We start from the raw sequence: 25548 nt of genomic DNA, 5'->3' as shown, positions 1-25548 counted from the left end.
AAATTTATGAATAAATACATAAATAATAAAAATATTATGTGAATTCTGTACTCTTCTGGATTCCGAAATTTCACTGGCATAGATATTAACGATCCTTTTAGAGCATAAATTACTCACATTACTGCTTGCACAATAATATAGTTATTATAGTTATAGTTATAGTTATGTATAAGGGATAGGGATTTTGACGGCTTGAAGTGACGTCACGAGCTTGAGGCTATGGGCGCATTCTTATCAAGACCGAGTTATTTATCTGCACGAGCGTAGCGAGACCGGATATAGTACGAGGTCTTGATGAGAATCTATCCATAGCCTTAAACGTGTGCCTTCACTTCAAGTTTGTCAGGATCCCTACCTTTGAGCATAACGTATCAAACAAAATTTTTTGTCATATCAATTGCGGAAATTGGATTTGAGAGAACAGTCAATAGTATATTGTGTGACTAGGGATGAAACAAAATGATTTCAGATCAGATTGAAGTTGCCTGCTCAAGCGAAGTGAGGGCTGGCATCACTAGATCTGAAATTGTGTTTCATCCCGCGTCACACATTATATTTTTCATATAAGTTGAATTAAAAATGCTAGTTTCAATGTCTAGAGCCAACCAGAACTAGATAATTTCAGATGAATAGCGAAAATACCATTTTGTTTTGTCGGAAACTAGCCAATGAGGCTACTTCCCGTAATTGTTTTTAATTTTAACACTTAAAATAATTATTCGTAGTTTTTAGATTAATTTAGATAACTTTAAATAAATCATTTGGTTAGGGGCACAATAATGATGAAAGTTTATTTCCCCAGAGGAGGAAAACCTCAGCCGAAACTGAGGAAAAACCTCCTCGAAATGTACAACAAGTATGTGTGAATGAGAATGTGTATATGTGTGTGAATGATAAAATTGTGTCTCTAGGAGAGAACACAATAGGGGTGAGCTCAGCCGCCGTTCGTGTTGTTTGTTAATTGATCAAATTAATGTAGCAATATGATTTGAAATTAATTTTGTATGAGAAATTATTGTCGAGAGGCGTTATGAAAAGAATTGACAGACGCTGTTTTGATGACCGCTGTCGCCGTGACGTAAGATAATATATAAGAAGGTATTCCAATCCTGCAATGCATGATGGGAAATGTGTCAATCGGTCCCGCCAACACGAGTGTGTCAGACACACTAACCGGCAACTAAAGTATTTTCATGCTAACTCTCGCAATAATAATAAATTTTATGTAAAAAATAATCATTGCATAAAAAAATTATTTTCACCCTCTAACAATAATAATAAATAATAATAATTAAATATAAATCGTTTAAATAGCTTTTTTTATGGCATCCGTAAGTTCTACGGTTGAACCGGTTTTTCCTAAACGTAGTTTATAATTTACCTCTTACATCGTTACGTTAAGCTCTATTGTGGTGCCTATATTTTTTGATAACTTTACATTTACCAAGTCCGGGTTCGAAACTCGGCAATTCTAAAATTTTTTTTTTTTTTTTTTTTTTTTTTTTTTACAATTATTCTATAGTTTTATAATAATTTTTACTATTCCAATAGATTCTCAGGTCTTATACTTAATGTATTATTATTATTTATTAATTATTAGTAAAAATAATTAGATTAGAGCTCGTCTAATAACAGGTAAGTAATTAGTATGTACACAGTCATTTTAAATTATTGAAATTTTTATCAAAATGTTATAATAAATATAATGAACAATATCGGGTTATATTAACAATAAAATTTTTCACAATTCAAATGCTACTGGTGGGAAATTTTGAATTCAACGTTACCCTTATGAGGTATCTAATTGTACTTATTAATTGCAAATTATTTCTTATCCTAATTAATTAATATTTTTATAGAAATTATAATGACAATTATTTATTCTTAAAAATATTTATTTATGTATGTGTATAGACAAATGAAAATTTTTAATTTATTTGATAGATACAAGTAGTATAGAATTTCGCGATTGTCATTTGTTTAAAAATGTCAATTTGTTTTTTCTTAACGTTTTGTTGTTGAGAGTGTGTATTGAAGAGCTAAATTAAGTAAGTATGGATATTTATTTTTAATAAATCTGCATTTAGATAACTTTTTATTGTATGTAACAATATCTAAACTAATATTTATTAACGCAGATCATGGGTGGATGTAGCTTTCTTGACTGTCATAACAGCAGTGAAAAGGGTTTTAAAATGCTGAGGTTTTCTCGTTCAGTTGAGATGAGAAGTAAATGGGCATCTGCTTGTAAAATTTCAAAACCCATTACTGAGAATTCTCGTTTGTGTGAGATATTTACCACCATGATAAAAAAAGTAACTTGCCTGACGAAAAAAAGTCTTGAACCAAAAAAGAAATCTATTTGGAAAAGAATAATTTTTCTGAGTGAAGAGAAAAAATTTTTAATCTAAGATAATACTCTTCGTTTCAGTACATTTTTCTAAATTCAAAAAATTTTTCCCATTTTTGTTAATATTACCCACGTTCGACAGCTTGTAGAGTACCAATCACTTGGTGGGCCTGTTCTAGTAAAAGGTCTCACCACTGTTATTTTAGACCCACCACAGTTCGATAAAATGCACGTTGGACTGGCTAGAAAAATTTTTAGCTATGAAATGGGACATGCATTAATTCTAGCGGCGCAAACTGGTCTTCTTCCGCAAACAGCTATGACCACTGGGTGGTTTATTTTATTATGTAGTCAGTGGTATGAGTTCATGGTTTGTCGGCACAAAAGTAACTCACGGAACTTATGGCGCATCGTTAGAACGAGTAGAGTTTCTGCAGAGCTTTATTGAGATTATCAGAGAACTACAAGTTAGCTCTGATAATAGATGAAAACCGATACAACGGGGCATCATTCTGGCTACTACTACTGCGTTAAAATTACGAGAAGATCTAGTTCTGTCAAAAAAATTGGAGTACATTCTTATGGGGCGTCAGACTTCTAGTTCTGTAGAAAATTTATTTTCTCAGGTTCGAGCTGGTGGTGATATTCACCCTAAACTTCGCCGATTACGCTACCGAATGCGCTTGATTGTAGTGGCTCAGTATTTACGTGTCCCTTCGTCTGCATCATATGAAGACGATGATGAGCCGTACTACATTGAATTTCTCAAGCAAAAAAAAACTGAACTCCAAACTACTAATGATGATTCACAAAATTTCGTTAAAATTCCGATAAATTGTAAATTATCCGAAATACAAAACTATGGGCTTTATTACCTTTGTGGTTGGGCAGTGTTTGCTTGTGCGAACAGTTGTAATAATTGTGAGGCAGCAATAATCTCTTCAGTTCCTTTGCCTAACACGAGTACGGCTTGGACGGATGCAATAAATCGAGGAAACTTAAAACATTCGACAGAGGCAGTATATACACTTTTGAAGACTGCGGAAGAAGTTTTTGCTAATTACAAAAAATCTCTTCTCCATTTGCAATCTGTGCATGAAAAAGTAATGAAGAGTGTTCTGGAAACTGCCGATCAATCATTAGTCTACCCAAAATTTCATGGTATTCGCGACAAAATACTCGGAAAATTTATCTCATTGCGACTCCATGTTCTCGCAAAAGACATCACAGTGCAACCTGATAATCCCAATGTTGCAGTCTTCAGCTCTAAGAGCGCATATATGCGCACGTCAACAAAAACCGTCCGTAAATAAGTTAATTATACTACATTATTTATTCTTCTTTCTCAATAAAATTGAGGCTTTCAATTTTTAAAAGTTACTTGCTGGGTGACAATATTTTATACATATATTAGTCCTTGGAATAAATATATTTTATCTATATATACTGTCCATCATCTTTTCTATTGTAATACGTTGAATTTGTTGATTTGATCAATAATAATTTCATATATTTTACACAATAAACTTAAAAAAAAGTACTTGTTTCAATAAATTAAAATGACTGTATACATACTAATTACTTACCTGTTATTAGACGAGCTCTAATCTAATTATTTTTACTGATAATTAATAAATAATAATAATACATTCAGTATAAGACCTGAGAATCTATTGGAATAATAAAAATTATAATAAAATTATAGAATAATTGTGAAAAAAAAAAAAAGAAAAAAAAAATAGAATTGCCGAGTTTCGAACCCGGACTTGGTAAATGAAAAGTTATCAAAAAGTGTAGGCGCCACAATAGAGCTTAACGTAACGATGTGAGAGGTAAATGATAAACTGCGTTTAGGAAAAACCGGTTTAACCGGAAAATTTACGGATGCAATAAAAAAAGTTATTTAAAGGTTTTTATTTAATTATGATTATTTATTATTATTGTTAGAGGGTGAAAATAATTTTTTTATGCAATGATTATATATTAAATAAAATTTATTATTATTGCGAGAGTTAGCATGAAAATACTTTAGTTGCCGGTTAGTGTGTCTGACTCACTCGTGGTGGCGCGACCGCTTGACACATTTCCCATCATGCATTGCAGGATTGGAATACCTTCTTATAAATTATCTTACCGTGACGTAATGCGGAAATCTCACGCGAATGTCTGATGTTGTTTTTATCAAGTTTAGCGATGTTAAATGAATGTTAATTTAATCAAACAATATAAATTAAATGAATATTGAGATATTATTCACCCCGAGTTGAATTCAAAGATAGTTTTAGTTAAAAGTTAGCTGTAGATGTTTAAGCAGATCGTTTCAGTACGAAAGTCACAGAGCAACTGCCACGTGCCGGCAGACGCTGCCGGGTGTTTCTCCCGCTTGACGTTCTGCACAAGCGCAGCAGCCATCATTGCAGTGGTCCGAGCCTCGAAGCTCGGGAACCGAGCTCAAGCCAATGTTCTCGAACGTTCGAGATGCAATGCCTTTGTCTGTGAGCGTTTTTCGTAGAATTTTGAGCATCGAACAAATTCCGAGAATTAAAATACGTTATGAAAAAAGACGTTATGTTTTCTGAGTCTCAACAAATTTTATTATAAAACTTATTAAGAAAATTAAAAACTATAATTTAAAAAAGTAATGGTTTATTCTGTATTAAACATTATTCGTGAATTGAATCGTTTTCTTTTGTCATTTTTATTTATGCTTAGTAACAGACTTATAAAATTTCAGTATAGTTAACGGTTAGAATGACAATTATAAAAGTATAAAATAAACAAAAGATACTCTGATAGGATTGAAAATAAAGCTACAACTTCATCTCGCGGGCAGAAAATCTTCATTTTCTGCCCGCCGGAAAAAAAATGATTGATTCCTGCCCGGCAACAGTCGCGCTGGTCTGAAATTGACTAGTTTCGGTTGGCTCAACAAGCATTGAAACTTTCAATGCAAATTTTCAATGCATGTTATATGAAAAAATATTAAATTACTGTTTATTTTATTTGAAGGCACAAGAATTATGTCACACGAGATTAAATAGCGACGGATTAAATGTACGTATATGTAGAAGCCGTTTACAAGATTCGACTGTCGCTAAGATTTTTAACTTCCCGCTAAGAAATTTGAAAATTTTCAAAAATCGGGAAATTATTGGTTTCACCCCGTTTTTTAAAAATCAAATTTTCATCAGATCTTGACGTATTGAGGTCCTAGCAAGCTTTCCTGACTATTCCCGCGAGGGTGTCACTATGTCTGTATGTATGTATGTATGTATGTATGTGTGTGTGTGTGTGTCTGTATGTGTGTGTGTGCGTGTGTGTGTGTGTGTGTGTTTTTTTTTTATCTTAGGGGGGGGGAATCCTTCTTACGGATTCCAAGCATAGCTGTTCGGCCTGGATATGTGGCGACTCGACGCAGCGTCATACTAAAACTCGACGCTAACGCCCCTACCCACTAAACCCTAAACCCCTTTTCTTCTTTCCTCTAATCCCTCATGGAAACCGCCGTCAGGCATTACTTCGTGGGGGGAGGATCTAGCTACTGCTATTCCTTCTGGTGGCTAAGGCGTTATTTTTCCTTCCTTCTAGTTTCTGTCATTTGCCCTTTTTCTTTCAATGGAACGCAGCTCTGTAAGCACTTCGGTGGTAAACGTGCTTGTGGCGTTCCAGGCAGCTTCGGATGACAGCATTTCTTCTATTATTGACTCTGGTGTGATTTTCTTGTTCAGGATCTTCTCTAACTCATCACGCTGTGGGTTAAAACGAGGGCACTCAAAGAAAACGTGCTCCGCATTTTCAGCAACTCTTGGACAAGACGAACACTCTGGGGAATTATCGTGCTTAAAGCGATAAAGGTACTCCCGGAAACAGCCGTGTCCTGACAACATCTGGGTCAGATAGTAGTTGGCCTCGCCGTGATTCCGGTTAAGCCAAACGTCAATCCTTGGTATGAGACGGTGTGTCCATCTCCCTGTTGTCGCGGCGTCCCACTGCGATTGCCATCGTGCGATGCTGTTCTGCCGTTCTTTAGCTCTGAGTTCCTCGGCACTTTGTGCGGTTGTCCTCTTTCGTTGGTAAAGGTTACGTCTTTCCTCAGCTAGGACTCTGAGCGGCAAAATTCCGGAAATGACACACACTGCTTCCTCTGATATTGTTCGAAAGGCGCTGGCTACTCTTAGCGCGCTCAGTCGGTAAACTGGACATGCTTTCCTCCATGATTCTTGGATCTCAAGTGCGTCGGCCCAAATGGATATACCATATGTGAGGACCGATGTAACTACTGATGATAGCAATGACCTCCTTGTCTGCTTCGGGCCACCGATGTTGGGCATCAATCGTACTAGGTTGGCTACTACTGCTGATGCTTTGGTGGTCACGTGTTCAACTTGTTGTTAAAAGTTAAGTCGGGCATCGAGCATCACTTCCAAATATCGAATGAATGGTTGGGATGTGATTTCTTGGTCTCCGACGTTTAGATTGATCGTTTCCACCACTTTTCTGCTAGTGATAAGTACAGCCTCGGTCTTCTGTTTAGCCAGTTGTAAATTTACTGTGTCCATCCACTGGTTAATTCGCTCAAAGGTGATAGCGAACATATGTTTTATCTCATCAAGATGCTTGGCGACTATTACTACGGCTACGTCGTCCGCGTACGCTACCAGTATGACGTTCCTTGGTAGTTTCAGTCTCAGAAATCCGTTGTACATGACATTCCAGAGAAGTGGACCGAGAACAGAACCCTGCGGTACACCTCCAGTAACATCATACTCCTTTGGACCATTCTTCGTGTCATATCTCAGGACTCTATCTGTGAAGTAGCTAGCGACTATCCTTCGTAGGTATCCTGGTACGTTTATCTCTTGAAGGGCTTGCATGATGCAATCCCAGTTGGCGGAGTTGAAGGCATTTTTTATGTCTAAAGTTGCCACCAGGCAATATTTCTTCGTTCCCCCCTTCCATCTGGTACCGGCGATTGTGTCTTTGGCTATACCGACAACCAGGTTGATCGCGTCCAGGGTTGATCGTCCTTTCCGAAATCCGTACTGATTGTCTGCCAAGAGTGGATCGACAACTGCTTCTATCCTTTGGTGGATTATACGTTCTAGTATCTTACCGGCTGTATCCAGCATGCAGAGTGGACGATAAGATGACGGTTTTTCCGGTGGCTTTTTCCCTTTAGGAAGTAGTACCAGCCGTTGTTGTTTCCACTTCCGAGGAAAAATCCCTTCCTTCAAGCAGATGTTGTAGACGTCGAGGAATAACGCTGGCGCTGCTTTAATAGATGTTTTCAAGGCAATATTAGGGATTCCGTCCAATCCCGGTGCTTTATTATTCCCGACGCGGTTACAAGCTTTCATCAGTTCTTCTTTCGTGACAGGTGGAATATCATTCAGTTCGTCCTGTGTCAACAGATAGTTGAAAACGCACTGTCGTGGAAACAGCGCAGTCACGATCTTCTGTAAGAGTTGAGGACACGTAGGAGATGGCATTGGCTGATATTTCAGGTGTGCCATGACTACCTTGTAAGGTCTACCCCACAAGTCTTTGTCCACCTCGTTGATTAGCTCTTTCCAGCAGTTCTTCTTGCTATCCTTGATGGCTTTGTTTAAATGTCGACGAGCTTTCTTGTATTCTGTGACTAGTTCCGCTGAGTCAGGCCGCCGATAACCACGCTGAGATATTCTTCTTTTCTTGAGACACTCTTTCCGTAGGAAGCTGATGTGTTCATTCCACCAGTGCACCGAAGGTCTTTGGTTCATGCTCCGTTTACGGGGCATGCAGGTGTCGCAAGCCTGGGTCACTCTCGTCATCAAGTCCTTGGTCATTTCTTCTGCAGATCCAGTAGTAAGCGGTTCACTATTTAGGGCAGCTACTAGAGCACCTGGGTCAAAGGATTTCACCTTCCACCCAACGATGTCAAGTTTCTTAGCCGGTCTTCTAGGATTCTGGTCCTTTAATACTTCCCAGAGAATCGCATTGTGATCGCTGGCCGTGTAGATCTCCATCACCTTCCAGTCGTAGTTTACTCTGATGAGGCTGCTGCTGACAAAAGTAAGATCCACAATAGAACTTGCGTCTCCTTTAGTGTACGTCGGCGCATCGCCGCTGTTTAATAATACTACATCTAACGTAGAAAAAGCTTCCAGTAGTTCTTTACCTTGAGCGTTGGTGTGTTTGCTGCCCCATTCCACTGCCCAGGCGTTGAAGTCTCCAGCTATTGCCACTGGGTAGTACTGCTTCGCGTCCTCCGTCAGTCGATCCAGAAAGTCCATGAATTCAACAATAGTGAGGCTAGGTGGTGCGTAGCAGCTGTGAAAGCGGATGCCATCTACCGATGCTGCTACAAAGCCGACGCTGCCATTGTTAACGACACTCTGGAAGGGGAGCTTGCGACAGGACCATATGACAGCTTTTTTGGTGCAGTCAGTTTCCCATGGTTGGCCGCCGAGGTGTATATACGGTTCCGATATAAGCACAAGATCAAGCTTCTGTTCACGTACTGTCTGCATGAGCAAATCATGTGCCGCTTCACAGTGATTGATGTTTAGCTGCAGTATTCTCATTTTCGTTTATCAGTTATCTTCTTGAGTGCCTCTTGGTATACTGGGCATCTGCTTGTGCCGGCATGATGGGCGTTATTCTCTGTACCGGATTGATGTGCGCATTTAGCAGGCTTATTACATTCGGCGATTTTGTGTCCCTCTTCTCCACATTTAATGCAAAGTTTGGAGCGGTCGACTTTACTTGTGCACTGAACCGCACGGTGTCCAAAATGCCAGCATTTATAACATCGGACTGGTCTTAGTACTGTTCTAATACGACAATTGGTCCAGCCGATCCTAATCTTACCGTGTTCTCCTACCACTTTCTGCGCTACCGTTGCTGCCAGAGTCACCGACGCAATTTGTGTTCTGCTACGTAAGACCTTACGAATTTTAATGGCCTCTACTGTTATACCACAATCGTTTCCAGCTGCCTCTTGTAAAGCTGTTAGAATGTCATCTTTAGTTGTAGTATCATCAATATCGCGAATTTCCAGGTCTTCTTCAGGTCCTGTACTAATGACATTTGCGTCCTCCTTAAGTATTCCCGCGATAGTCTTCTGCAGGTCTTTACCTCTATCACTACTGCCTTTCGACAGCGTGATGAGAATGTTCCCTGTCGCGGTCCTGCGTATCTTCTCGACTGTGTTGCGGACCTGATCTGGGCGAACGTCCGCCTTGATCCGTGTAAGTATTTCAGAATACTTATCTTTGTTCGCTGGACGGATAATAAGTGCCTCCGGTCTCGTTGCTGTTCTTCTTGGCTTCTGGTTCGGCGTCGGTGGAGGCACCAGAGGTTTTTCTGGGGGCAGTTTCTTGCGCTCCTTCTTCTTGTCCTTTCTGGACTGCACTTTTTCCCAGCCTGGCTTCTTGTTCTGTTCACAAGAGTTTTGTGGAAGATCCTTAACCACTTCCTGCTTCTTGATGGGATGACCAGGTCCAACGTCTTTCAGCTTCTTGGGAGTATGAAAAGCTCCGCCTTCGGGAGAACGAATTTTTCTTTTCAACTTCCTCAGGATGCGGCCGTCTTGGTCAAAGGATTCAGTCTCTGCCGTTGTGATAGTTTCACTTTCTTCTTCAGCGACTGATTCTCCGTCACCTTCGGCTCCAGTGTCCATCGCTTCTTCAACAACCACTTGACTGTTTCTCTCCGATGTAGCACAAGGGGTGCGGTGTAATGATGAGCGCCATTCTTCGTCCAGTTTCTTGAATCTTCCAAGAGCATTGACTACACCGGTTGTCTTGGTCTTTATCTCCTTGTGGATATTGACCTTAGTTTGGACAAACTCTTGCAGCTCAATGGTCAGCTTCTCAAGGCGCTCCAACGCTTGCGTTCTCTTCATGTCAGCGCTTGCTTCAATCGCTGCTTGTTGAGCATGAAGCCCGTTTCTATTCATGTTTGTTTCCTGTAACTTACTCATACTTTTTTGATTTACCAGCGCATCGTACGGAGTGGAGCGGGTTGCCATAACTAGGAACGGGTGTACCCTCGGAGATAGTACTCCTACCCCAGTTCCCTGAGGCCTAGCCGACACTTAGCCAGTCCCGGAATACACGGACGGACTAGACTCGCTCGGAGCGGTGAAGATTCCGATCTCTAACACTCACTGCGTACTTCCTGATCAAGGCCCGAAGTGGCTGGCTCCTGATCCACTGCTGCAACTTTCACCTCGGCAGAGCAAGCTCACATCAGCCGTGGCCTGCATCGTCGGAAACTACGATATAGGTTCCGGACACTCCCAGTGAGTTACAGCAGGAACCAATCGTCTTGCTAGGTCAGTTAGTGTGACCAACCCATTAAAGGGGAGTTTTGTCCACGGGAGCTTATTTTGTTTGGTTATTTTGCTTGGCTCCTACCCGCTGTACCTCATCAACTAAGAGATTGAGTGTCATCCAAGGACAGCGAGCGTTCTCCCATCCGCTCGGGGAGACGCGCCCGGTAGCAGTATCTCTTCTGCCCCGAGTGTGTGTGTGTGTGTGTGTGTGTGTGTGTGTGTGTGTGTGTGTGTGTGTGTGTGTGTGTGTGTGTGTGTGTGTGTGTGTGTGTGTGTGTACGTATGTAAACCTCTTATAACTTTTGAACGGTTGAACCGATTTTATCGTGGTTGGTGACATTCGAAAGTGATTTGCCAAACTTAGATTCCCTGTTAATTTGAACCAATGCGGACCGATAGATTTTGAGAAATTTGGAGAAATCTAAAAAAAAAATAGGAAAAAAAATTTTTTCAGAAGTCGTTTTTTTCGGATAACTTTTAAACGGCTCTACCGAACGATTCCAAAAACTAATCAGCTCTCAACCTTAAAAAACCACGTTGATTGCCGCCAATCCCGTCAAAATCGGTTGATTCGTTCGAGAGATATCGTGAACGAAAGAAAACCGAAAAAAGTGTTTTTTCGGAGTTACTCCGAAATTTCTAGTTCGACCAATTAAAACTTAGAAATTCTTTATGAGGCTTATAAAACTGCGTAGAATGCTGCCAACCACGTCAAAATCGGTTCATTCATTCAAACGTTATTGTGGTTTGAAAATTCAAAAAATTGTGTTCTATAAAACCTCTATCAGACTTTTGAGCTCAAAGAGCTCAAAAGCATAGAAAAGGTATCTTTTTGAGCTTAGAGAGCTCAAAAAAACACACAGATTGTATTTTTGAGCTCGAAGAGCTCAGAAAAAGCGGCCAGGTATTAATGGAATTAGCGGGAAGTTGCAGGGGTGGGCTTTAGGGTCAACCGATTTCCTTATTTTCTTTTGCGATTTTTACTCCACCCAGCGGACGTTTGTCGAATTAAAATATAATACGACTCTATAGCGTATTTTAGTAGTCGTGCAGAAATGCAGAGACGCAGATAGAGAGAGAGAAGTTACTTTTCGATACTAGTGCGAGGTAAATTAACTAAACTATAGATCGCCAGAAATCGTATTCTTTGCGCCCCCCCCCACGGATTTTCAAACATACCTCTGTATGTTTGAAAATCCAATTTACGGTTGATATGACAAAAAAGAAGTTTTTACTTTTCGCCAGGTATTAGTAGATTTCATAGAAATCTAACAAATGGATTGGTCCTCATGTCAAAATTTTCAAAAAATTTTTGTACATTCTTACTCAGCTCGTTGATCTGAGTGAAAAAATGTATATGATACAAAAGTTTATATATATGGGCAGATCCATTACTTCTCGACGAAAGTGTGCACACTCAGATCAGTGATTTTGATGCCGATTTTTTTCTCAAAAGTACATCTTAAAAGAAGACGATTCCTAAAATTTTGACCCGATATAATCAAATCCGGCCGCTGGAGAATTTTTTGAATTTTTAAAAAAGTCGATTTTTCACTGATTTTCGAATATTTGTATCTCAGCTTCTATATAACTTAAAGACTTCTGCCCAAAGGCATTTTTCTCAGTAGACTCTCTACTTTTAAGAGAAAAAAAAGTATTTGGTCTAAACTCATATAGGGCTTAGCTGACAGCCTCTAGCTAACGGACTGTTTTGGTTAAATTTTACCTATTTGTAAAACACTAGTATATGTACAATGTTTGAAGTTGAGGATCGACCAGCAGCTAATGTCTTCTATTGGAGTATACTTTAGTAGAATCTATGCAATTTTTACTTGATTGCTTCTATTTAGTAAAGTTATAGCCATCTGAAACCAATCAAATTAAAAAAAATCGCAGTTTTCAGATGGCTAGAACTTTTTTATCGGAACTTCGATTTCCTTCAAACTTTCAGAAATGTTGCTTTATGATGTTCCTAAAAAGCCCTGAAAATTTGGGCTAGGGAATCGAGCTTGTATTCAAGTTATGAATTTTTTAATATTGCTATAATTGCGTTAAATTTAATAAGGAATTCCTTAATAGTCATCACTTAAGCGTATAGAATAATAATTACCGAATAAAACAAAAATAATTTTAGGAACATAATCTATTGTTATTTGTATTTTGTATTCTAGTATTACGTAAAAGTATAAAAAAATATAAAGGAAATGACTTTTGTAGAAAATTTGAAAAATTTTTATTTATAAATTAAGTTTAACTACTTTACAATCTTTGTCGAAAAAAGTCACTCTCAATTCTAAAAAATTGTCATTGATTGGTGAAAAAGAATGACTAATTCGAGTGTCCTTGATGGTTTCACAGAATCAAATCGTTTTTTCAATTTTTTATGATGTTTTTGAACGTCAGCATCAGATACCCATATTGCTCTGAAAATATAAGGTTCAAAGTAGATTGTAATGCTTACATGCGCATATGATAACATTGGTACCTCAGTCATGCCACGAAGCGGATAAATTGAGTAACAAAATAGCCCGAGCGCGACTTTTGATACAAATTCAAACAATATAAGAACGATAGCGCTTTTGAGAGTAAAATGTCTACTTGAGACGCTACTTGAATGATTACTGACAGCAGCTATATCTATGTACAGAGAATATTAATATTTCACTTGTCAATAAGATATGAATAATCCGATAGATATGTAAGAAATTACCAGCAAATATTATATTCAACAACGCAATTTTGGCAATATTAAAAAATTCATAACTTGAATACAAGCTCGATTCCCTAGCCCAAATTTTCAGAGCTTTTTAGGACTATAATAAAGCAACTTTCCTGAAAATTTGAAGGAAATTGAAGTTCCGAGAAAAAAGTTCTAGCCATCTGAAAACTGCGATTTTTTTTAATTTGATTGGTTTCAGATAGCTATAACTTTACTTAATAGAAGCAATCAAGTAAAAATTGCATAGATTCTACTAAAGTATACTCCAATAGAAGACATTAGCTGCTGGTCGATCCTCAACTTCAAACACTGTACATATACTAGTGTTTTTTACAAATAGGTAAAATTTAACCAAAACAGTTCGTTAGTTAGAGGCTGTCAGCTAAGCCCTATATGAGTTTAGACCAAATACTTATTTTTTTCTTAAAAGTAGAGAGTCTACGAAGAAAAATGGCGCTAAGGAGAAGTCTTTAAGTTTTATAGAAGCTGAGATACAAATATTCGAAAATCAGTGAAAAATCAACTTTTTTAAAAATTCGAAAAGTTCTCCAGTGGCTGGATTTGATTATATCGGGTCCAAATTTTTAGGATCGTCTTCTTTTAAGGTATATTTTTGAGGAAAAAATCGGCATCAAAATCGCTGACCTGAGTGCGCACACTTTCGTCGAGAATTAATGGATCTGCCCATATGTATATATATTCTACGGAATATATATGTTTGTATGTAGGTTTATATATGTATGTATGTTTATATATATTCTACTGATAATTACCGAGGTTAAGTTCGAGGATGAGCTGAAATGGTTTGTTATTTTTGAAATACGAGCTGATACAAAATTTCAAAAAATTTCGAAAAATTCAACTTCTTTTGGTTCTCTTTGCAATAACTTTTGAATGCGATAACTTTTCATATTTTTGTAAATTGCATCTTAAAGCTTATTTAATAACCTTCAATTTCCATGCCCAAGAAAAAATTTTTTTATATAATCATATATAATTGTATATAATTATTAGGGTGTGTCATTTTAAGGCGATATTTTTTTTTTTACTGATATACCAGAAAATTTGATAGTTTATAGAAAATAAAAAACTATGCCGCTGTGCTACAGGGTTTAAGTCCAATAGCGGCTTAGCTCATAAAAAAATTCGATTTCCCGTTTAAATAACACGGGAAATATTTTTTTTTTGTTTCAAGTGGATTTTTCGTTGCTAAAAAATTTTTTTTTCAAAAAACCTTCTTATGGCTTTTGTAGGAAATTAAATTTTCTACAAAATTATCTCTTTGGTCAAAGACTGTAGAACCACTAGTTTCGAAGTTATAGCCCGTCGAACGGTAACATTTAAAAAAATAAACATTAAATTTCATTTAATTTTCGATTTATTACTCTTACATAAATAATTTAATTTTTTTGTACATTGTCGAGCATTTAAATTTTAAATTAAAGTATTGACTCGTTTTTATACAATAATCTAAATCAAATTATTGTTAATTAATCGTTATAATTACAAAAAATTTTATTTTTTTATTCTTCTAAAAATGGTAACATTAACGTCTACTTGTTAGCATTTGGAAATTTTTTTCTGTGCATAGCTACAACTTGCAATAAGTATTGCTTCTGCTCTTCATCAGCAGTTAAGCTTTTATTGTAGGCTTCCATCAGTTGGGCCGCTTATTCCGCAGCATCATTAATAACGTGTAAATTAAAAAAATTTTTTAAGCAAGTATTGTAACTTTTGTCAGATATTTACTGATCAGGATGTATTAAATTTAAAAAATCGGTTGGGTGTTCCAACCTTTCAAAAATAATCAACGACACTACTGATGCAAAATCATACAGTTGTTTGTTTAAGAAAGAATTAATATTAATTTTTTTCATTAAATCGTTCAAAGTTTCTAATTTGACCTTTTTAACTTTCCGCTAAGAAAATCGAAGATTTTTAAATATCGGGAAGTTATTGTTTTCACCCCGTTTTACGAAAATTGAGTTTTCATCGAATTTCGACGTTTCGAGATCCTAGGAAGCTTCCCTGACTATTTCCGCGGTGGTAGTGTGTGTGTGTGTGTGTGTGTGTGTGTGTGTGTGTGTGTGTGTGTGTGTGTGTAAACCTTTCATAACTTCTGAACGGCTCGACCGATTTTATCGCGGTTGGTACCATTCGAAAGGGCTTGACTAAACTTAGATTTTGAATATAATATCGTTTGAAACGATTCCAACCGGTAGATTTTGAGAAATCGCAAAAAAAGTACAAAAAAAATTTTTTTGAAATGGGGTTTTTTTGGAGTAACTTTTAAACGGCTTTACCGATCAATTCCAAAAACCAATCAGCTTTTAACATCAAAAAACCACGTCGAACGCCGCCAGCTCGGTCAAAATTGGTTGATTCGTTCGTGAGTTATCGTTGACGAAAGAAAAACGAAAAAAGTGTTTTTTCGGAATCACTTCGAAATTTTTCGTTCTATCAATTTAAACTTGAACAATCTTTATGAAGCTTAAAAAAATGCGTTGAATTCCACCAACTGCGTGGAAATCGGTTTATTCATTCAAAAGTTATTGCGATTTGAAAATTCAAAAAATAGTGTTTTATCAAACTTCTATCAAACTTTTGAGCTCTTCGAGCTCAAAAGCATACAACAGCTATTTTTTTGAGCTCGGAGAGCTTAAAATAACACACAAATTGTATTTATGAGCTCAAAGAGCTCAAAAACGTCATAAGTGCAATTTCAAGCGTTTAGGTATAGAATTGGCGGGAAGTTGCAAGGATGGCCTTCAGGGTCAACCGTTTTCCTAATTTTTTTTTCTAAATCGATTCAATTAAATTTACTTTGATTTCTACACTGACATTATCATAAAATAATAACAAACGAATAAGTTGTTCAGAAAGATAATACTACAAGTGATTGCTGAACTTTTTCGATGCTACTTCTGAAAAATTTTTTTTTATTCTCTTATAATTCAGTAAGTCTTTCATAAATTCTAAATCCTGTCAAGGAGCTTGGATCGCTGAAGGCGCACAAAACCATACTTTTATGTATACTAAAACAATGAAAAAACAAATATAGCGGAATCCCGAAGTTTCTGTCCAGCTGAGTGAAAATTGTTCTCGAAACAGATAAATTCTTAAGCAATATATTTTTAAGGAATATATTGCTTGTAATTATAACGATTAATTAACAATAATTTGACTGAGATTATTGTATTAAAACGAGTAAATACTTTAATTTAAAATTTAAATGCTCGACAATGTATAAAAAAATTAAATTATTTATGTAAGAGTAATAAATTGAAAATTAAATGGAATTTAATGTGTATTTTTTTAAATGTTACCGTTCGACGGGCTATAACTTCGAAACTAGTGGTTCTACAGTCTTTAACCAAAGAGATAATTTTGTAGAAAATTTAATTTCCTATAAAAGTCATAAGAAGGTTTTTTGAAAAAAAGATTTTTTAACGACGAAAAATCCACTTGAAACAAAAAAAAATATTTCCTGTGTTATTTAAATGGGAAATCGAATTTTTTGATGAGCTAAGCCGCTATTGAACTTAAATCCTTTAGCACAGTGGCATAATTTTTTATTTTTTATAAACTACCAAATTTTCTGGTATATCAGTAAAAAAAAAATATCGCCTTAAAATGACACACCCTAATAATCATATATGATTACATATGATTATATATGGAATCACATATATAATTTTATACAATTATATATAATCATATGTAATTATATATCTAATATATAAAATTCTCGTGTCACAATGTTCGTCTACACTCGTCTACGCAGTTTTATTTTTTGTCTACACTAGAAATTACTAGGAAATTATTTATATGGCAAAACAACGTTTGCCGGGTCAGCTAGTCTAATATATAAAATTCTCCTGTCACAATGTTCGTTCCCATACTCCTCCGAAACGGCTTGGCCGATTCTCATGAAATTTTTTATGCATATTCAGTAAGCCTGAGAATCGGCTACTATCTGTTTTTCTAACCTCTAAGTGATAAGGAGTGTTCACCTTAAAAATTTTTTTTTTAATTTTTTTGATAAAATTTTTTTTTTTTTTAATTTTTTTATTATGTGGCATCAAAAAATACATACAACTCTAAATTTGCACTTTTTTATCACCAACCCTTGCTTTTTAATAGTCATTTTCATAATTTTATCATTTTCTATCCCGCTCGACAACATCAATTATTATCACTTGGTATGTTATCCCCTCCATGTGTCTACCGGTGTCACTTCTCACCCTGTAAACAGCACAGAGTAGGGATGTTACCTCTACAGTTTTCGGCTATTATTAGTGTTTATGCTTCAAGCGTAGTAATTAAACATTTTTACTATCTCAGTGTAATTCTCATATCAAATATATTCTCGAGTAACTTTATTATTTATTTATTAATAACTAATATTATTGAATATAATTAATTATTAATAACTAATAAAATTATTAATTTTGAGTGTAAATCGCACGATCAGTTTAATTAAGTGACTTACATAACCTCTAAAATATTCAACACGTGTCACGAGTTCCCGCAAACAACGGCTATTGAGTTATAAGTATAAATTATTTTTTACGTTTATTATAAAATCAAAAATTATTCTTTCTTATTTATAACGAAAATATTGTTGGGAATGATGAAAAACGAATTCGGTGAAAGTTAGATTTTTATTACAATTGGGAAATTTTTTATTGTGTTTACTTATAAGAGCTCTAACCTCGAAAGAATTTTTTTTTTTCACTATTTCTGACAATATGTATTTTTGATATAATTAGGAAACATAAAATTTTTCGCTTTCGTGAAACTATCTAATTTTTACATGTATATTTAATGTAATCAAAGATAAAATAAATTATTAATATAATAATTAAATATAATAATTAAATAATTCAATCAGTTCTATTCATGTGTGTTTTGTATTGTACAGTGAACAATGCCAACAAAACGCAAAGGGGCCAATTTGAGCCGTGATACAAATAAATCTAGAAGCTTTTGAAATAGAAGAGTCCAAAGAACCGAAGAACAAGTTCAGGAAGAAAATACTGGAGCGCGTATGAGAATGGCGCAATTGCGTCAAGAACAATCAGACGATACACGAGCTGAACGAAATGAAGTCATGAGATTAGAACAACGACAATCACACCGTTTTACTGTCAATAGACGCAGAGCGAATGACCAACAACGCCAACAGGCACATCGAGCATTTGTAGCTACATCATTTCTGCGTCTAGCATTCCAGTATGAGCCCGATATTGAATATTATGCTCATTCAAAAGTAGTAATTGGTGCTATGGACAAAGAATGCCCGTATTGTCATGCTTTGAAATTCAAAAATGAACCAGACGGGATGTGTTGCGCGTCAGGGAAGGTACAACTACCTGTAATTGAAACACCACCGGAACCATTGAACGGTTTGCTTATCGGCCTAGATCTAGATTCTAACGTGTTCCTGAAGTCCATTCGAACATTCAACTCATGCTTTCAAATGACATCGTTCGGAGCAACAGAAATAGTTCAGAATACTAATGCAATCGGTCAACAATACAATTCTACATTTAAAATCAGAGGCTAAGTTTATCATAAAATAGGCTCATTGCTGCCAATGCCAAAAGAACCAAATAAATTTTTACAAATCTACTTTATGGGCGGCGAGGACTCCGGAAGCGCACTAGCCAATCGGGTGGATGCACGTTGTGGCTACAATAACCTTGATTCATTCTTTGCTAGATGCATCGTCAGCGAGCTGGATGCTTTATTGAATGAGCATAATGAATTGTTGAAAATATTCAAATCCCACATGCACAAATTAGAAAGCGATAATCACGCTATTGTTAGTAATCCTGATAAAACACCAGCTGGAGAACACATTCGTAGATTCAATGCACCTGTTGCTGACGACGTTGCTGGAATCAGGGTTGGCGATCGTACAGGTGCACGAGAAATTGTGATTCGTAGGAGAAATAATAATCTTCAGTTCATTGCTGATACACACCGTTCATATGACGCTCTCCAATATACGCTAATCTTCTGGAAGGGACAAGACGGATATAGCATAAATATTAAACAACGAGATGCCGTATCAGGTACTTCATTTATTATGAATTTGATTATTACACTTTTAACAAAACAATTAAATTATTAAACGCAATTAACTTAAATTAATATTTATGAATATATTATTACATGAGCCGAAACAAACAAGAACGTTAGCTCGAAGGATTATTATGCGTATAGATTGATAATTAGACGCGGGCTGGATAACGTCATTCTACGATTTCGAGAGCTTTGTCAACAATTCATGGTCGATATGTACGCGAAGATAGAAGGCGAACCACTACGATACTTACGATATAATCAACTCAAGCTACGTGTGGAAGAGTACATTCACTTGCGAGACGCTATTGTCAACAACGCCAACGCCGCCGAAATTGGTAACTCTGTCATTCTACTATCATCGTACGTAGGCAGTCCACGTCATATGCAAGAGTATATACAGGATTCTCTGACTTTCGTGCGCGAATATGGGCGACCGTGTTTATTTATCACGTTCACATGTAATCCAAAATGGCCAGAGATTACATCTTTGCTGTTGCCTGGCCAAAATGCAATACATCGTCATGACATTACAGCACGTGTGTTTAGACAAAAGCTGAAGTCATTAATAAATTTTATTACTAAATCACATGTATTCGGTCCCACACGTTGCTGGCTATATTCGGTTGAGTGGCAAAAGCGAGGATTACCTCATGCCCACATTTTGGTTTGGTTAATCGACAAAATCCGTCCTGAAGAAATAGATAATATAATTTCTGCAGAAATTCCCGACCCGTTTACTGATCAACTGCTGTTTGATATTGTTACAGCAAACATGATTCATGGCCCATGCGGTACTTTTAATCGTTCATCGCCTTGCATGTCAGATGGAAAATGTACAAAAAATTTCCCTAAAGATTTCACTAACGATACAATCACAAATGTCGACGGATATCCTATATATCGTCGAAGGAATCCAGATAATGGCGGACAATCATTTATTGAAAACATCAGCAATACAGACATTGATATTGACAATCGTTGGGTCATGCCATATTCGCCCCTGCTGAGCAAAACATACAATGCTCATATTAATGTTGAGTTCTGCAGTTCTGTGAAGAGCATCAAATACATTTGCAAGTATGTCCATAAAGGCAGTGACATGGCGGTGTTTAGAGTGGAAAATACCAATGTGAATGCTCCTCCAGTAAATAAAAACGATGAAATAACGCTCTACCAAATAGGTCGGTACATCAGCTCCAATGAAGCTGTTTGGCGTATCTTTGGTTTTCCAATTCATGAACGGGATCCAGCAGTTGTTCAGTTAGCCGTTCATCTTGAAAATGGTCAGTGTGTATATTTCACGAACGAGACAGCGATTGGTCGTGTTATAAATCCACCAAAAACTACACTCACTGAATTTTCTAAATTGTGTAATCGTGCGGATGATTTTGGTGCCTTTGCGCGTACTTTACTCTATTCACAAGTACCACGCTATTTCACATGAGCTCAAACAAAACAATGGATACCCCGCAAGCAAGGCTCACCAGTTGATGCATGCCCCAATTTATTCAAATCAAACGCCTTGGAGCGAGTATTTACAGTGAATCCAAGACAGACTGAGTGCTTTTATCTTCGACTATTGTTGGTTAATGTTACTGGCCCATTGTCATTTCAAGATATACGTAAAGTGAATGGGCAACAGTATACAACGTATAAAGATGCATGCTTTGCGCTCGGCTTGCTAGAAGATGACAATCAGTGGGAATGTATGCTTTCTGAAGCAGCATTGAACTGTACAGCAATACAAATTCGTCTACTATTCGCTATAGTGTTGACTACATGTTTTCCAGCCCGAGCAGAGATATTGTGGGATAATCACAAAGATTCAATGACTGATGATATATTGCATCAACATCGTACACGGTGTAATGATCTAGCGATAACATTCAGCGACGATATGTACAATGAACCATTGATTGCTATTGAGGATCTTTGCATTATCATTGCCAACTTACCACTCAGTCATTTCGGTATGAATTCGCTAAATCGAGGTGCAACTGATTTAATGAACACTGAAATGAATCGTGAAATGCAGTACAACACTGTAGAAACGGCGGCGATTATTACTCGCAATGTCCCACTAATGAATGAGGAACAAAGAACCATTTACGACCGCATTATGCTCGCAGTTTCAGCAGGACAAGGTGGGTTCTTCTTTTTAGATGCACCAGGTGGAACTGGCAAGACATTCCTTATTTCGCTAATTCTCGCCAAAATACGATCCAATAATGGCATCGCATTGGCCGTTGCATCATCGGGCATTGCGGCAACTTTATTGGATGGAAGCAGAACAGCTCATTCAGTATTTAAGCTACCACTAAATATTCAAAATAACCCTGACGCAGTGTGCAACATAAAAAAACAATCGTCCATAGCCACAGTGCTGAAACAGTGTAAAATTATCATCTGGGATGAATGTACCATGGCACACAAACATTCGCCTGAGGCGTTGAACAGGACATTGAAAGATATTAAAAACAACGACAAACTATTTGGTGGCACTCTGTTAGTCCTTTCAGGTGACTTCAGACAAACACTTCCCGTCATTCCACGTATATTTAACATACGCTGATGAAATCAACGCCTGCTTAAAATCATCGACATTGTGGCGTAATGTTGAAATAGTACAGCTGAAAGTAAATATACGCGTTCAAATGCTTCAAGATCCATCTACTGAAACATTCTCAAAACAACTCTTAGATATCGGCGATGGAAAAGTCACTATAGCTGAAACTGGATACATGAAATTAGCGAATGATTTCTGCACAATCATTGATTCGCAAGATGCTCTCATTGAACAAATATTTCCCGATGTACACACGAATTACATAAATCTCGAGTGGCTTGCAGAAAGAGCAATGTTAGCTGCAAAAAATGTGGACATTGACATTTTAAATCTGAAGATACAACAGTTATTGCCAGGAAACTTGGTATCATATAAATCTATTGATACAGTTTGCAATGACACTGAAGCTGTAAATTTTCCAACAGAGTTTTTGAACTCACTAGATTTGCTAGGCATGCCACCACATAACTTACAATTGAAAGTTGGATCTCCAATTATTTTGCTTCGTAATTTGAACCCGCCACGGCTATGCTACGGTACGCGATTAGTCATTAAAAAATTAATGAAAAACGTTATCAAAGGCACCATTTTAAATGGCAAGTTTCGAGGTGAAACTATAATGATACCATGAATACCTATTATACCCACAGATGTGCCAATTCAATTTAAGCGTATTCAATTTCCGATTAGATTGGCATTTGCAATGACTATTAATGAATCCCAAGGCCAAACAATGTCTGTTTGTGGCTTAGATTTGAGCACACCATGTTTTTCACACGGACAATTATACGTTGCATGCTCTCGAGTGGGTAAACCATCAAGTTTGTTTGTATTAGCTAAAGACGGGCTAACAAAAAATATTGTTTACACTGCAGCATTAAGAGATTAATATTATGTCATTAATTAATTATATAAATACTTATTACTTTTAATAAATTAAAACAATTAATGTTTGGTGTTTTGTTATTTTTAAACAACATTCCCTCATCGTTACCTTCGCTCCAGGCCTTTTTCACTCATATTCCACATCGTTATACACTTCCAATGAGTTAGTAATTTTTTTCTACTCTAGAAATTCTCTAGAAATTATTCACATGGCAAAACAACGTTTGCCGGGTCAGCTAGTAATCATACATAATTATATATAATCATACATGATTATATATGGAGTTGTATATGAGATTATATATAATTATATATGACTACATATGGAGCAAAATACAACCATGCAGGATTATATATAGTTCTATGTACAATTATATATAAGTATATATAATCATACATGATTATATGTGGAATTGTATATGAGGTCATACATAATCATATATAAGTATATATAACTATATATGCTTATATATAATTAACATATATAAAAATTTTTTCTTTGAAAAAAAATTTTTTTTTGGTAATCACGAAAAGTGTAAAATGATGTTTATAATTACGTTTAAATAATTTTGAAGTACAAAATTTGTTACATTTCCTATGAGATATTTTGGTCTGATCTGCTACTACCTAATAGTAAAATCATTATCTATTTTATTATTTAAATAAAAGTGTTATATTATAATGAGATTCGGTAAAATAAATAAATTATGAATTATGACTATCCAAATATATTATAAAATCAATTTTTATATTATATTTAAGATAAACACTCATATGATACATTATGTAGATCATAGAATTATTATCATCTAAGACAGCAGCACAGCAGACAGAAACTTCAAGACGCACGGAGATCACCAAAGTTAAGTAGCATTGAGCAGGGTTAATAGTTGGATGGGTGACCGCTGGTGTTATAGCCGTAAAATTATATCTAGATATTTTTTTTTGCATTTTAATTGGTAACAGAGAATTGCGTAGGACCATATTAAATAATCTATCATATAAAATTAACCCAATAATTAATTAGATGTGTAACGGGGATTGATACCGCTCAATTGGCCCCTTAATTTAAATTAACCAAAACAATAAACTAAACCAAATTGAAATCTAATATCAATAAATAAAGGGCGCCACCAGGATTTTTAATCACGGTTCCTGGAACCGGAACCAGAGCTGAGCTTATGTTACAGGGAGAGAGAGTGGAGGAAGGTGATCTGAAATAAATAAATTCTTAATTAACAATATCCGGAATTTATTGGTAACAACAATTTAATAAAGTTATACACTCTCACACTCACACTATAATCAACTTAAAACTATAGCCTACTAACGGCTAACCAGAACTAACCTTGACTAACTAAACTTTAATTACTCTGCACAAAGACAACAGTGTGACAGAGTTCGTCTAGCCTACTAACGGCTAACCAGAACTAAACTTGACTAACCAAACCTATAACTATCCACAAGACACCTCGTACAAAGACAGCACGAGGGCTTATCAACAACACCCAGCTACAGAAGCAACAGCCTAGTGCCTGCAACGTAAGCCAAGAAGCCTCTGCAGCTCACACACATACCCCGCACACACTCACACACTCTGAATTTACTTTACTTTTATTCATTAAAAATTATAAAAGTTATAACAAAATTTAATCCCAGAAATTATTACATTAAATTTTTACTTAATTATTTCAGTCATTAGCTAGCAATTAAATTATAAAATATTTTCACGACTAATAAATTTAATTCCCAAATATCCGAACTAAAAACCGACGCCTAAATTTATTCCAAATCAATCACGAGTTTAATACTCAACATTAAATAAATTTTTAGGAACATTCGACGTATAAATTTATTCCCATCTCAACTCGTAATTTTATTATTGATTATAAAAATAATTCTTATAAAATTCATCAATTAATTTTAACTAAAAATTCCCTGACTTAATATCCACGCTGTCAAATAAATTCTAAAGAATTTTATCAAAAATAATGAAATTAAATTATTAAATAAATTTCCAGAACTTAAGTTCAATATAAAAATAACCACGTGGAATTTTCTGGTTAAATAAATAATTTATCTCAATATAAAAATAAATTAACGAAAATTATCCACGGGTAAATCAGTCTTAATGCGCCAAAATCTCAGTAAATCAATTTTCAATAAATAATATAAATATTTTTTTGTAATAAATAATATTAATAAATAATAATTCAATCGTTCTTAATAAATTATCGAGTAAAATAATCGACAAGAATTTTCGCGCTCAAAATGGACGCCAACATTCGTTAGTGCGTAGTAGAGTTTGACCTTGGGTACGTATCAACTGCGTTGTACTATTCAACCGACGCTTGACTGGTCCGTGAGAAGACAATGGAATTTTCTCGAAGAATTTATTATTCGGTTTTATTTTATTAAATTGATAAATAAAATATATGCAACTAAACCGATTTTTCAGATGTTCGAAATTATTAATAATTAATCGAGTAAATTATATTTTACCAAATAAATGCTCACGACAATTTACACCACAAGGTCTTTGAGCAGTCCTCGGGTGAAAATCCCCTTGAGAGACGCTCAATACCAACTAACGAATATAAATCAATTGCAATTAAATA

General features: G+C 35.9%; 1 protein-coding gene and 1 long non-coding RNA gene across 2 annotated transcripts in view; one reads left to right on the top strand and one right to left on the bottom strand.

Moving 5' to 3' along the window:
- The window catches only part of LOC123268762 (GTP-binding protein RAD), a 332020-nt gene that overhangs the window by 180110 nt on the left and 126362 nt on the right, over positions 1–25548 (top strand). The gene's annotated exons all lie outside the window — the stretch shown is intronic.
- On the bottom strand, positions 601–24380 carry LOC123268768. The gene is made up of 4 exons (XR_006510293.1): positions 24248–24380; positions 24015–24020; positions 17510–17514; positions 601–611 (listed from the first exon to the last, which is right to left on the bottom strand). It is a non-coding gene; the product is annotated as an uncharacterized LOC123268768 (long non-coding RNA).

Source organism: Cotesia glomerata, linkage group LG7, assembly GCF_020080835.1.
Source record: "Cotesia glomerata isolate CgM1 linkage group LG7, MPM_Cglom_v2.3, whole genome shotgun sequence".
NCBI lineage: Eukaryota > Metazoa > Arthropoda > Insecta > Hymenoptera > Braconidae > Cotesia > Cotesia glomerata.
Note: the sequence above shows the minus strand (reverse complement) of the source record. Positions and strands in the feature narration are given on the sequence as shown.